Here is a 12,604-nt window from a genome sequence, read left to right on the forward strand (position 1 = left end):
TTTTTTTTTTTTTTTTTTTTAATAATTCGCCCAAGGCGAGATTGACTCCCTGGTGCCCTCACCAAGGCGGCTATCGAGATCTCGATGCTCTCGTGCTGGTTAAGGCTTAGCCAAGCCAGGGGGGGCAGCCGACGTGGCGCAGGAGAGGACATCTTCAGTGGCCTTCGTCTCTCTGCTCCCTCAGGCTGAACTGTGGTGGGACAGCCCATCCCTGGGCTGGTTTTGCTGGCCCAAGGCGAGATTGACTCCCTGGTGCCCTCACCAAGGCGGCTATCGAGATCTCGATGCTCTCGTGCTGGTTAAGGCTTAGCCAAGCCAGGGGGGGCAGCCGACGTGGCGCAGGAGAGGACATCTTCAGTGGCCTTCGTCTCTCTGCTCCCTCAGGCTGAACTGTGGTGGGACAGCCCATCCCTGGGCTGGTTTTGCTGTTGGTTGTCGTGTGCAGTGCCAAAATTTAAATTATTTTTTAAACAGCAAAACGTTCTTTGTGCTGCCTGCTGCGAGTGCTCTATGCACAGCTCCTGTAGGGCGCCATAGTGTGGCTTTTTCTGCTAAGAGAGTTAAAATAGTACAAATTTCAGTGTGGAGCCGGGTATATTAATAGGAATGCCCTCATTTGGCTGCTTCTCCATACCTCAAGAGCCTATAGTGGGGGAATTGATCCACGAAGTCAGTGCTGGGTGCTTCTGCACTTCTGCAAGGTCTCCATGGATTTTCCCCCCATGTTGCGTTCTCTGTTTGCTGCAGCCTGGCTCTTTAGGAAGCCGCCTGAAAAAAAGGCAGAGAAAAACCCTCCCCGGGGTGCACCCATGACAGACAGGATTGGGAATAGCAGTCTGCTTCCTTCCCCAGGCTGAAACCATTCTTGTGCCCCCCCCTGGGAGCGGAGAGGCTGGGACCACCCTGGCTTCCTCTGGCCGCATCTCAAAGCAAGGACTTAACTTGCTTGACCGAGTCACTCCTGACAAACTCGTTTCTGGCAGACCAGGAACACCCAGGGTAGGTCCCATGGTTCTTCTGTAGAGCCCATACGTGGAGGAGCACCAGGTGCTGCTCAGCAAGGAGTCCAAGGAAGGGGTCGGTGGTGCCCGGTGAGCACAGCGGGACCAGAGAAGAGAAAGGACTGTGGTGGGGCAGCCTGGATTTTAGGCACGGACCCGATTTTGCTTGTGGCCCATGCAGCTGATGGCATTGGGGGGAATGCTGCCCTGTGCTCTCGCTGCTGGCTGCGATGCCCCGTGGGGAGGCAGGGCTGGTGCCGCATGCTTTTTCAGAGCCCAGCGCAGTGACTCAGTCTCCAGGAGTCTCCAGCGGGATGGTTGGAGCATCACTGGATTGGTTGGGACAAGGCTCCATGGGTTTGCCTCTCCCTTGGGTCTTGTAGGAAGAGCCTTTCCTCTGCACAACAGCTTTGGCTTTGTTATTGGGGTCGCTTTTTCATTCACCTCCTTTGCCTTCCCTCCCCGCACAGAGGCAGAGTAGATGCATGTGTGTCCCCCAAAAACCTTTATTATCATCATTAGCTGGCTGCCGGCTTCGTCATAAATGATGAATTTAGGGTTGTGGCTTAATTTATCCAAGGAAGATGATTTGCTTTCAGCTTGGTTAGAGCCTGCTCCAGTGCAGCAAGGGTGGCCGGGAAATGCCACCCATGCCGGGGTGTCAAAACACCTCTGAAACCATCCAGGAGCCAAGCAGAACCAGGGCAGCTTGCATGTCTCCAGGCCATTAAAGCGTACCCCTGGGGCCGGGGAGGATGTGCAGAGAGCGGATGAAAGGCCACGTCCTGCCTGTCCCATCCCTGCTGGATCCGGCCATAGGAGCTAAGGAAGCTTTCCACAAGGTACAGTGCCATGTCTACTGCCCAGCAGTGATATTTCAGTGATAAAAGCGTTGCTTCCCTGCCCGGCGCGTCTGAGCAGCCAGCACGTTCAAACGCTTCCCATTCTGCAGGGAATTTGCATTTCCCTAAAGGCAGTGCCAGTTTTATGCAAATATCCTGATGAAACAAAGTCAAAGCCAAAGTGTGCTCATGAGTAAGCGTTTCTGGGCATTTCTTGAGCAGTCAGACACTCTCTTGCAAACCTTTTGGGGAGAAGCACCATGGCGTTGCCATCTGCAGGCTCCTCCAGCCAAAAAAAGCGCTGTGTGATGACTACTTCACCTCTACGTTGTCCAGAAAGGTCCTTTGGGGTTGTGACGTCCCGTTGTTGGATGTGCTTTTCCTGGGTGCACTGTTCCCGTGGGACATGGCATCCCTGCTTGTTGCAGGGTTCACATGATGCTCGGCAGCGGCACTGTAAGCGATGGTATTCTTGCACGCAAACCTTTAAACCTTGAGAATGAGTGCACCCTCGGCAAGTTTGCCGATGATACCAAGCTGTGTGGAGGTGTTGACACGCTGGAGGGGAGGGATGCCATCCAGAGGGACCTGGACAGGCTTGAGAGGTGGGCTCGTGCAAACCTCATGAAGTTCAACGAGGCCAAGTGCAAGGTCCTGCATGTGGATCAGGGCAATCCCAACCACAAATCCAGGCTGGGTGGAGAATGGATTGAGGACAGCCCTGACAAGAAGGACTTGGAGGTGGTGGTGGATGAGAAGCTCAACATGAGCCACCAATGTGTGCTTGCAGCCAAGAAAGCCAACTGCATCACCAGCAGCATGGCCAGCAGGTCAGTGGAGGTGATTCTGCCCCTCTATTCCGCTGTGGTGAGACCCCACCTGGAGTCCTGTGTCTAGCTCTGGGGCCCCCAACATAAGAAGGACATAGACCTGTTGGAGCGGGTCCAGAAGAGGCTACAAAATTGATCTGAGGGCTGGAGCCCCTCTGCTATGAGTACAGGCTGAGAGAGTTGGGCTTGTTCAGCCTGGAGAAGAGAAGGCTCCAGGGAGACCTTACAGCCCTTTCGAGTACCTAAAGGGGCTACAGGAAAGATGGGGAGGGATTTTATACAAGGGCATGTAGTGATAGGATGAGGGGAAATGGCTTTAAACTGAAAGAGGGGAGATTTAGATTAGATATTAGGAAGAAGTTTTTTCACTCTGAGGGTGGTCACCCCCGGGCGCAGGTTGCCCAGAGAAGCTGTGGCTGCCCCATCCCTGGAGGTGTTCATGGCCAAGCTGGACATGGCTTTGAGCAACCTGGTCTGGTGGAAGGTGTTCCTGCCCCTGGCAGAGGGGTTGGAACTCGATGATCTTTAAGGTCGCTTTCAACCCAAGCCATTGTATGAGTCTATAAATCTCAACTTTCCTTCTCTTTCTGCCGTTTCCCTGAGGACGTGGTCCTTCTCCTTCAATGCTCTCCAGAATCACCTGGGGACAGTGCATTGGATCCAGCTGGGCTGTGCTGCACAACCTTCTCCTTGCTTTTCCTGCCGGGATGGGGAGAGGAGCGAGTAGCAGCATCCCGTGGCAGCTGTGACATCTCCTATTTCGATCAGGCTTTTTGCTCATACAAATCATTGCAGTTTCTCTTTCTGAAATGCCAGGGCGTTTGCTGGCTTTTACAGAATCGCTGCTGGAAATCCTCTCTGTGAGTGACAAGAATATGATTAGATGACTCTGTTCATCTTATGTATTGAAAGACAGTTCATTTAAGTGACAAGAAGCTGCGGGATCTCTATAGTTTGACATCAATTCCATTTTTAGCTGGTTTTGCCTCAAAGAGCAGCTGGGAGCAGCCTTGGCATGCCAGAGCAACACTGCGTTGCAACTGAGGATGTGATTTAAAACGTGCTCATCTGGAGGGCCAGTAGACCACTTTCTACTTCTGGTTCGCAGCCTGGAGGGAGACTTGCTTGATTGTAACGGGGGAGGCCATTTTTGCAGCCCAAGACCATGTTCTGAGCTGCAGTGTTGTGGGACTCTGGTCCCCTTGCAAAAGGGGTTTTCAGTAGAATTTTCTAAAGCTCAAAGAGTCCTGTTCCAGCACGGATTTTCAATCCCTTGGCAAATCTCAAATCCATTTTGGAACCCGTTTGATGAAGAGGTGAGCTGGGAGGATGCTGGCATGGAGAGCCTCAGGGAAGGGCTGCAGTGCCACCTGGCCACTGGGCAGTCATAGAGTCAGAGAATGGTTTGGGATGGAAGGGATCATGGGCAGGGACACCTTCCACTAGATCAGGTTGTTCAACACCTTGTCCAACCTGACCTTGAACAATTCCAGGGATGGGGCAACCACAGCTTCTCTGGGCAACCTGGTCCAGTGTCTCATCACCTTCATCGTGAAGAATTTCTTCCTTATGTCCAATCTAAATTTACCCTCCTAGTTTAAAACCGTTGCCCCTTGTCCTGTCGCTACAGGCCATGGTAAAAAGTCTTTGCACTGGCTCAACCTTCTTCCTCCAAAGTGATGCTCAATCCTTCCTTCTCCTCCTCCTTCCAGTTTGTTCCTCCATCTCCCATGCTGACGGGGTGTAAATTGGGCTGAGGACAAGGGGCAACGCTTTATGGACATGGGCTCAGCAATGGGCAGGCTTTGCACAGAAGCAGACACACACCGATGTCGTGCCAGCGAGAACAGCTGTAACTTTTGACGTTTCGTCCCCTTTGATCTTTTATTTGAAAGAAAACCACCTTTATTTGCTCTGCAAGCTCTCGCGGGTGGGGGACGTCTCTTGGCTCCTGCTGGCACAGCGCTGGGGTTTTGCGCAAGAGTGGCAGCGGCTCAGACCAAAGGGTTTGTCCCTGTTGCTGGCGGTGTCTGGGTACAGGTAGGACAGTGTACGGGATCAGGCCGTACCCATAATCGTGCATCCAAAACTGGCACCTAAGAGGTACCCGCTTTTATCCACAGAGCTTGGCTGACACATTACCTTTGCCAAGCAGTGGTCCTGTGGCAAGCAGGGAGCTGTGTCGTGGCTTTTTGCTGGAGCTAAAGAAGTTTCTGGAAGGGGTTTGCATGGAAAACCTTTTCTGCAGTACCTGGGCTCGGTGGGATGAGCCAGGAGCTTGGCACGCCGGGGGTCTGAAGCATGCCTGGACACTGTCGCACCTTGCAGCATCCCATGCAGGAGGAGGGCATTTTCCCATCTCCCTTCGCTTGCTCCATGGCTTTTAATTATCCTAGCTGATACCCATCATGTTTCCCCAGGCGTCTCTCCATATTATTAGTAGCCCTGGAGGGACACTGCATGCAGCATCTCTGTCCCATCCTGCTGGCAAAGGGACAGCCCTGGAAGGGCTGTGGTTTCTGCTGGGAGGTGGTAGCCGTCAGGACTGGTGAGGATGAGGAAGAGCCATCCCAGGGTTTTCCATGCAACACTGTCCCCATGGCACGGTGACTGCCTTCAAAAGTGCTTCAGTGCCCACTGCGAGGGAGAGGGCTGGTGATGTTGCCACTCCCCAGCAGCCTGTCAGGATATGCGTGACCATGTCTCCATGGGGTGAAATGTATAGACTCAATACTGGGGAGCAAGGGTGAGGTGGTTTGGGAGGACAATCTCTGAGAGCACAGGGGCTGGATGGTGGAGGAAGCTCAAGGACCCACAAAACCCGTCTCATCCTGGTGCCGTTGACTTGGAAGAGCTGCCTTTCTGCAGAGCTTGGCTTCTCTTATCAATGCTGGCTATATCTAGATGTCACCAGAGAAGACCTTTTAATGGGGCTTATCACAGACAGAGCACATTTTCTGTTGTCCCATGTTCCCATCCCCAGCATGTCATGGAGCAGGGTGTACTTTCAACACTATCTGCAGGTCAAAATCCACCCATTGGGTAGATTGAGTCCCCTGGAGCCCCCTTCTTCGTCAACAAATGTCCATCAAAGCCACTGTGGACAGCTGGTGTTGGGGGTTGTGCAAGACGCACCGATGACGCAGAAAGGGCTGCCGGTGCCCTTTGGTCAGGGCTGCCGTTGGGTTGACAAGGAGGTAGGACCAGGCAGAGCAGGGACACCTTCACATTGGGATGCCACCACCGTGTGGGGACGTGCCAAATAGCAAAGTTCAGCTCTGGCGGAAAACGAGGCGGATGAAGAACAGGGGCCGAAATACCAGTGCTGGGAAAAGCAGTGGAAAAATTAAATGCAGGCTGCACCTCTCCCAAAAACAGCCTCCTTGGCGCGAGCTCAATCTGTACTTTGAAAGGGAGGTCATGACAGCCCACCCGTGCCTTTCTCAGGGGGCTGCTTCTGCCTGTGCTCCTGGTGCTTCCCCCATAAGAGGCATCAGTGTGCACCCACCCTGCATTTTGCCGTTCAGACACCTGCCACGAGTATTAAATTCGCTTGAAATGCTGCGAGAAACCACAAGAAAAGATGAGCAGATGTTCAGCCGCGCCAGAGATTGGGGGTAGGAGAGGCATGCAGCGGTGGCAGTTGTCGAGGGGGGACACCACTGGGGTCAGCTTGCCCCCCTGCGTGTGTTTTGGGGTGAGGATGCTTTTTTGGGTATTTTTCTTTCCAAGGATACTCTTGGGCAAGGCAGGAAGCCTGGAAATGCCCCATCAGAGGCAGAATTGCTTTTTCTTTTTCCTGATTCCTCTGGCCAAAAGAAATCCCTGAAGACTGGAGGGAGCTGGCCCCCAGTATTTGGGGTGCCTGACTTCCCTGTGGACCAGCCATCCCCAAATGACTGAGCCTTTCACCCCCCCCCCCCACCCTATTTTTTTTTTTTTTTTTTCCTCTTTTCCCTTCAAATCCAAGCCAGGAAAAGCCTCTGACATCAGCGCCACTGCTATGAGCTCCTCGCGGCTGCTGGGGGAAGGCGGCGGAGGGGATATCCCGGATCATAAAAGCAGGATCTCTCTGCGAGCAGCTGCCCGTGAGTCGTCCGCCGCCGCGGACAGGGTGGGAAGGACGGGCAGGGGGCTGTGTTCGGTTGGGGGGGGCCTTTCCCCCCCCCCAGTGCTGAACATTTGGTGCCTTTTTGTCATTTTTTATGAGCTTCTCCCGGCAGCTAAATCTCGTACGGTGCAAGAAGGAACTTGTTTTTTAAAAAAAAGCCATATATGCACACCCCAAATTCAGGCTGCTTTGGGTGTGGGGGGGGAGGGTTGCATGTGGTGGGAAGAGCCGAAATTGCAGCTAAAGGGTTCTTCGAGTGATGCCTGGAGCATCTCGTGTTCCCTCTGGGGCATTGCCCCATGCGTGCCGGATGGGAGAGGCAGCCCCAGCACCGGTGGCCGTCGCGGGCACCCTCACGTCGGCATGGGGTCCATGACCCATCAGGGTTGTGGACCGGCACCAAAGCGGGCGAGAGGGAAAAACAACTCTGAAAGGGCCGTTTTAGGCACTTCCCACACCATGCCTCAGCCTCCCTTCAAAGAAAAAAGGTGTACATAAAAGATAAAAAGGGGTCGATCATGTTACCGGGGCCTCTGGTACATTCTCGGCTTGCACAGTGCTGGGAAGACTGTTCTTCTTTTTATCTGGCTGTCTGGCTCACTGTCTCATCTTCCCTATTCCTCCCTCTTTCCTGGTCTCCTGAGTGCCTCCTGCTTGCAAATGTCCATGCCGACATCAGGCCAGCATCTTTCCCCGCTGCCTAAATAACCACCAAACTCCTTAAATCTGACCAGGGCTATAGAATCAGGGGCTGTACGGCTCTTTTCTGCCATTTTACATGGGGGCCAGCGGTTACCGCGCACTAAAAAAGATGTGGAGGAAGACACATGAACTAGTTCATCTTGCAGGTGGGTTTCGGTGGGCTGCTGAGATCTCCCCGTCGGTCTCCCTCTGCACCTGTGCAATTTTAATCCTCCTTCTTGCTGTTCAGAAAATGTCCCCTGCAGCAAAAGAAACAAGCCAAAAAAAAAACCAAAACAAACCCTTGGAGGAAAAACCCCATGATGTTCTCCTAGCAGACAGTGCTGGGCACTGCTCCGTTCCCGGCGGCAGATATCCCGTAGCCGCCGCCACCTCCCTGTGGTGTCCGGCACAGCTTTTCCAGGACATCCCCATCCGCTCTTTCCGGCCCTGCACCTGGAGCAGGACGTGCCGGTGGCTGCTTACGCCTCTGCCCCCAGACGCCAGCTCCTGCGGGGTGTTTTGTTTCCTTGGGTCGCCTCCCGGACCTTTCCTGTTTCCTTCAGCACAGATGCGGCAGGAGGAAATCTCAGCACGTTGGCTTTCCTCTGGCCAGGTCCCGGCTGCAGTCACGGGCTGGGGATGGCACCGTGGCTCTCCGCATCCTGGGACCTCTCCTCCCTGGTAGTAGTGGTGGTGGTGGTGGTGGTGGTTGAGGTGGTGGCATTGGTGGTGCTGCTGGTGCTGGTGCTCGTGGTGGCAGTGGTGGTGCTGCTGGTCATGGTTGCGGTGGTGGCAGTGGTGCTGGTGCTGGTGGTGGCAGTGATGGTGCTCGTGGTGGCAGTGGTAGTGCTGCTGGTTGTGGTTTTGGTGGTGGCACTGGTGCTGGTGGTGGCAGTGATGGCGCTCGTGATGGCAGTGGTGGTGGTGGTGCTCCTGACAGCAGTGGTGGTGCTGCTGGTCATGGTTGCAGTGGTGGCAGTGGTGGTGCTGCTGGTGCTGGTGGTGGTAGGTCTCCTCTGGCATGTGACCAAGCCCCATAGACGTGCTTCCTGTGGCCACACGTGGCACTGGTAGATGTGTCAAAAACTCCTACATGGGAATAACCGGGACTACTGAGAAACTGGCATGCAATTTTCAGGGTGATGAAAATGCCCATTGCAAAGGTGAGATTGGGAGCAGGGAGAGAAGGACTTGGTCAGCCGTACGGGGAAAGGGCCAGTTGGTGTCTGCTACGTGGGCTGAAACCAGGAGAGAGGTCAAGCAAGTGTAGCACAGATGGGTGTTTTGTTAGATTTTTCTGAAGGTGAACTTTGAACGTGAGATGTGCTCACTCGGGAGATAGCTATATTTATATACGGGTAAGATACATTTTGTTTGGGTGAGTAAGAGCCTTTGTTCCAAGTCCCGCTAATAAAGCCTACGTGGAACGACAATTTGGCTCTGCAAAGCTTCCTTTTCCTTTGCTTGGGGAGTTGCTGTGTTTAGGAAAACCTGACTTCACCAGCTGCATCCCACTAGCCCAAGTACCAGCAGTGCAGCCCACAGGTCTGGCATCTGCTCTCCAGTCCAGCCAGGCCCTTTCGTTAACTTCAACGAGGAAACCCTGGTCTTTATTTTGCCTCGTGGGGCTGGGAGGAAGAGCAGCCCCCATCCCTGCTGTTGCAGGGTCCATCTCTGGATGGTTGGGAGGCCAAAGTATGCGTGATGGAGCCACCAGGAATAATTAGGAGAGCCCTGTGATCCCGTCTGCTTTGTGGAGGTGATGGCTCAGTGGTCCTCACCCCCCAGAGCAGCATCCTCCATTGCTCTCTTACCACACCAGAGTGCGTTCACCCTGGATCTTCGCCAGGCTCTTGGCTGCAAAACTTCTTGTGGAAGAACCAGAAACTTCCACATTTGTGGCGAAAAACATCCTTGTGGCTCGCATGGTACACGTGTCTTTTGGGGACGTTGCAAGGAAGATGTCCACTGTGTCACATAAGTGCTCGTGGAAATTAAAAGGCAAATGTTGCTGGGGAAGCTTTGAGATGAGCTTGCAGATGTTGGGGTGGCAGTGATGGGCACTTGCAGGGACTGCAGTGATTGCAGGGAGGTGGTTCCCCATCCTTCCCCAGCCTTGGGCACGGCAGGGGGATGGTGGCAGAAGGTAGCTGGCTCCTCCAGTTGTCCGCGCAGGATTTCCTTCATTGAGCTTCACCCCGATGGGTTTGAGCCTGAAAGGCCAGCGCTGCACCGCTGAGCATCCTCATCCAGGGCTTCCATACTGTGTCCTCCTGTGCTTCATCCAGATCCCCCATAGCGCTCAAGCCAGAAGGATATTTATGCACTTGGCAGGTTATTAATATGAGCCGAAATACCCTTTTCCACATTGTTCTACCATGCTTAATATGGTGATCAGCATCGCAGCCTGTAGAGCTGGGGATGATTTGCGATTGAATATCCATTAGGGATTTATGGGCTTCGGGGCTGAATTGTCAGGACGTGCGATTGCCAAAATACTTGAAACAATTCCACGGGAGAGGAGACCTTGTGGGAAAGGAGCACTCGCTGTTCTCGTACGCAGGCGGTTCCCACTGAACCTCCGTTTATGAGCGCACCCAAGCCAATAAAAAATTATATGGTATCCAGAGCGCCGATGGAGCATGAGCCGTATGTTGGATCATGATGGGGAACAAGCTACTGCTGCCGGCACGCGATGGTGTCGGTGCTCGCAGCAGCTCCTGGTCCCATGGCATTGCTCAGTGGGTGGGTTTGATCCCGTACTCGGTTAAATGCGGGCACGGTTTGTATTAACACAAACCTGCAGCTTGTTAAAACAGGGTATGAGGTTGTTTGGAGGGGGGAAAAGTTTTTTTTTTTGGCTGCTTTTCCTTGTGCGCTGCAAGCACCTCTCATGCCGGTGCATCGAGACCGAAGGGGCAGGAGGCAAGACGTGGTTAATTGCGCGGGAAGCTGAAAGAGCCAAGAGCAGAAGGTGTTAAAAGCAAAAGCAGAAGATCCTCAGGTCCTTTGCGTCAAAGAAATTGGGTTTGCAAGGAGATGGTTTGGGGCAATACCTGCTTTCCAGCCGCTCTACCCTTTCGGCAGGCATCTGTGGCTGCCCATCCCTCCCACCTCCCGCCCCTTGGGAGGGTTTTAACCTTTTTTTTTTTGCCGTGAAGCAAACGGAGAAGGAAGGAAGAAGCTTGCTGAAGGGGTTGCCAGCAGGTTTTTCTTGGGAAACATTCACTCGCCGGGTTGCTGGTTCTTTTCATGCTCGTGCGGGCCCGCAGCTGGACCTGTAGGAGCCAAATCGGCAAAACCAGCCCAAAATTACCCTCCAGAAACACCGTTTCTTACTCAGCCATGGTGAGCTCATCTCGGAGGGGAGCAGACCTCACAAGTGAAGTGATGAGTGGGAACATCGCTGGAAAAGCACATTAAGCCCAGGGAGAGAGCGGGTTCCCAGTTCCATCTTGCAGGAGCATTGCAGGGTTTGAGCAACGATCCCACTGGGTCCAGTTGGGGAGGGTGGGCTGCCCCGCGGGGGTCAGCATCACCCTGGGGCTGAGCTGCTCTGAATCAGACACAAAATGATGTTAGGAGGCAGCTCTCACCTCACTCCCGTCCCTCCACTGAGCTTCCAACCTCCGTCAGCAGCTAAAATCTGATTTTCCTCAGTGGGGACTGGAAAATTCCCTGTGGGATATCCCGTTGGTCCCTACGGCCTGGCCGGGGTTTGAACTTTGCAGAACATCCTTGCAGGGCAGATTATTAGTTTTTCTTCAGTGTCCTGAAGAAAAAGAGAAAACCCAAGGCACCGTAACCGAAAGAGCCCATGGGTCGACACTGCTCAGCCATGGGTCACCGTGACAAACCGCAGAGCTGGCTCCATCCCATCTCTTCCTGGCTCTGGGGTAGCGTTACCCGATTATTTTTTTGCGAGGAAAAAAAAAAAAAGGAAAAAATGAGTCAGGAGTGATGTGATGTGGCTGACAAAAGGGTTCAGGGCAACTTGGAGAAGGGGAAGGGGATGCATCAGGGTCTGTGGAGGAGCTGGATAGGGCTCAGTGCCGAAATCCCCATGAGTTTTGGTCCTTCCCCAGCTCTCAGCCCCTTCTAAGCTCCTTTCCAAAATCCTGGCTGTAAAACCACGGGTGCGGGGATGCACTGTGCACCAGGGCAGTGCCAGGGCTGCCAATAATAAATAAGTAGCGCCCTTCCAGTAGGAAAGTCCAGGATTTCATCAGCCACGCTGGGCACGTTCAGGAGAGCGGCCCCGCTCCCCCCTGCCGCCTCACCTGGCTGTTTGGTTTTTTCCCCCCTCCTCTTTGCTGTTTGATTTTTTGCTATTTGATTTTTTCATTCCCGGGGGACCGCTGGCGAAGCAGGAGCCGGCGGGCAGGTTTGTAAAAGATGCTCAGGTGTGGAGGAGCCCCGGCGACAGTGGTGTGATGAGGTGGTCGGTGCTCAGCCCACCTCCTTGCTCCCACCTCGTCTCGTTGCGTCGGGGTAAAACAACCCAGAGGGGAATTTTTCTGGGTGTTGGGCATGGGGAAGAGAGGCGAGGGGGTTCATGCTAGCCCAGCTCGGGTTACTTATGTACTTATGGTCTATTTTGAGGCTCTGGCTACGCAGCACTAAGCAGCCGCTGACCCAGGGAAGGGACTGGTTTCAAAACAAGAGTCCGGCGGGTAACGACATGGGGAAGCGCCAGGTTTCCCTCGGCTCCGAGCAGGGCTGGCAGCACCCTCGCCTCCACCCCCCACCTCCAGGGGCCAACCTCTCTTGGGCTTTGGCATTTCCACAGTGGGAATTGATTTTCTTTTATAATTCTTCCCGTCGCCATCCTTAAAGGTAAAGATGCCCCAGGTTGCGGGACCGGGGTACTTCATGGGGAGGGATGCGCTGGCGGTGATGGGGATGCGGATGAGCGAGCAGGGGGGCACATCCATCACCAGTGTTGGCAAAACTGCTTGCCCATGACCCCCTCCTCTGCTTCCCCCTCCCCTCTCCCCCCAAAAAAGCTCATTTGCGGGCGGCTTAGTTGGCCTAAGAGCATTAGAGGTGCATTTGGTGGCCATTAGCTGCTCGAGCAGCGCCGGGAGCATGTGGCCGATTAGGGGCAGCGGCGGGGTGGTTTGGGGCCGAAGGCGC

This window comes from Charadrius vociferus, unplaced genomic scaffold (assembly GCF_000708025.1).
Source record: "Charadrius vociferus isolate BGI_N301 unplaced genomic scaffold, ASM70802v2 scaffold276, whole genome shotgun sequence".
NCBI classification, from domain to species: Eukaryota; Metazoa; Chordata; class Aves; order Charadriiformes; family Charadriidae; genus Charadrius; species Charadrius vociferus.